This window comes from Perca flavescens, chromosome 21 (assembly GCF_004354835.1).
Source record: "Perca flavescens isolate YP-PL-M2 chromosome 21, PFLA_1.0, whole genome shotgun sequence".
NCBI classification, from domain to species: Eukaryota; Metazoa; Chordata; class Actinopteri; order Perciformes; family Percidae; genus Perca; species Perca flavescens.
In genome coordinates this window covers 945,576-948,075 of record NC_041351.1, presented here as the reverse complement: position 1 = coordinate 948,075, position 2,500 = coordinate 945,576, and the positions used below count along the sequence as shown (strand labels likewise).

The 2,500-nt window shown below is 33.0% G+C and overlaps 1 protein-coding gene across 1 annotated transcript in view; it reads right to left on the bottom strand.

Moving 5' to 3' along the window:
* lipf (lipase, gastric) overlaps positions 1–1,777 on the bottom strand; it is a 23,903-nt gene extending 22,126 nt beyond the window's left edge. The window contains exon 1 of the mRNA XM_028568605.1: positions 1,701–1,777. The gene's annotated coding sequence lies outside the window, so the exon portion shown is untranslated. The remainder of the gene's footprint in view (positions 1–1,700) is intronic.
* Between the last annotated feature and the right edge of the window lie 723 nt (positions 1,778–2,500).

The window sequence follows — 2,500 nt, the reverse complement described above, 5'->3', positions numbered from 1 at the left end:
TATACCATATTTACATCATGTTTCCAGCCTGTTTTATACCATATTTACATCATGTTTCCAGCCTGTTTTATACTATATTTATGTTGTGTTTCCAGCCTGTTTTATACTATATTTATGTCATGTTTCCAGCCTGTTTTATACCATATTTACATCATGTTTCCAGTCTGTTTTATACCATATTTACATCATGTTTCCAGCCTGTTTTATACCATATTTACATCATGTTTCCAGCCTGTTTTATACCATATTTATGTCATGTTTCCAGCCTGTTTTATACTATATTTACATCATGTTTCCAGCCTGTTTTATACCATATTTACATCATGTTTCCAGTCTGTTTTATACTATATTTATGTCATGTTTCCAGCCTGTTTTATACCATATTTACATCATGTTTCCAGTCTGTTTTATACCATATTTACATCATGTTTCCAGCCTGTTTTATACTATATTTACATCATGTTTCCAGCCTGTTTTATACTATATTTATGTCATGTTTCCAGCCTGTTTTATACTATATTTATGTCATGTTTCCAGCCTGTTTTATACCATATTTACATCATGTTTCCAGCCTGTTTTATACCATATTTATGTCATGTTTCCAGCCTGTTTTATGCCATATTTATGTCAACTTTCTGGGAGTTTCAGTTTCAGGCCTAATATAACCCTGAACTTTAGCCTGGTTTAGGGGACAGCGAGAGGATCGTTGAGCTGCTTCCTGTTTCTCTCTCTGTGTCACATCTCAACTAAAAGAAGAAGTTAAAACAAAGAGAGTCAACAAGAAGAAGAACTGCGGAAAAAAGACAAATGACAAAAATGACAACAAAAGCAGTGCTGCTGCAGCTGGTGTTCCAGATGTTAATACAGATGTTATGATGAGAGCCAGAACAGCTGATATATAATCCTGTTTAACCCTCGTAGACCTGCAACTTTGGGCTTTTCTGGGTCGAAATTTTAACATTTTGTTGTTTATTTTTCAACACTTTTCTCCACGTTTTTATTTTACATTTTATTTAAATTTTTTGTCTCTTTCTTTCCAATTTTTTGTCTATCTTTTTCAAATTTTTCTGTCACTTTTTTAAACAAGTATTTGTCACCTTTGGCGATGTTTTTGATGTATTTTTTTGGGTCACTTTTTTTCATCGTTTTAAAAAAAAAGGTTTTTCTCCGATTTTATTCCAATTTTTTTTGTCACTTTCTTTCATATAACTCTGAGTTGTAGTCTGGTTCAAACCTCTTTTAGACCACATTTACAACACCTATTTAGACTGTTTCCCAGCTGTTTCTCTGCTGTTATAAACCTGAGGTAACCACACGTTTCTGGCTGTTTTAAACACCTTCTGTGTCTCGTTTACAGCCTGTTTCTGGCTGGTTTTAACCCCCTTTTTAGACCAAGTGAACATTAATTATTGAGACTGTTTTCCTGCTGGTTTACCGTCTGCTTCAGGCTGACTTTAAGCCTCCTTTCATCACGTTTCCCTCCAGTTCCTCTCTGTTATAAACCGGTTTTCCAGGCTAGTTTTCATGTTTTCGGAGCTTTTTTCTCTCAGAAAACTACTAATAACTCTCTAAAACATGTTTAAATAAATGACAGCGTGTATTAAACCTCGCTACAGAAGCCGCAGGGACAGTTTAGGGCCGTTTACGGCGTTAATAACACCGTTAATAACACATTAATGACGCTATCTTGAGTTACTCACCCTGTCGGTCCGGCTGTGTTGATCTTTAAACTCTCCCTGTCTGTTGGCAGTAACGGCAGGAAGAGCTCGGCGGTGACGTCAGAGGGCGTACCTCTCTATGATTGGTCCAAAAAAAAAAAAAGGAAGAGGCTTTTATTTTGACGGTAAACACACTCTGAAAAGAGACCGAAAACAATCACAAGAATCATTTTAGTGGAGTACACAATACTGTATATATCTCTGAATATTATAGAGAAGAAGTATAAAGGTATAAAGTAAGATAAAATTAATATTCTGTGAGTTTTTTCCTGATTCGGAAACAAAAAAAGACATTTATTGTGAAAATCTCAGCCGGATATACCGTGTTTTATTCCGGTTAGCTTGTATTTTGTTTATATATTTAAATTCAGTATGCATTACAAATATAACAGTAATAACAGTTAAACATATCTTACTTACAAAAATATAGAAAAATATATACACAAAAAAACCCCAAAGTAAGTAAACACACAACATGAAAATAAATAAATTATAATTTATATTTATTTTAAAACATTAAAAAGGGAGAAACAATCTTACAGTTAAAAAACAAAAAGGTTTTATTTATATTTTGATGACGTAGTTCGTTATAGTTACTTTAATATATATAATATATAATATAATATATAATATAAAATATATGCTCATCTTTGGTTCCAGTTCAGTCTATAGTATGGATATGTTTGTATATGAACCTCTGTACAATAAATAATTAATAAAAAAGTGTGTGTGTGTGTGTGTGTGTGTGTGTGTGTGTGTGTCTGTATATGTATGTATGTGTG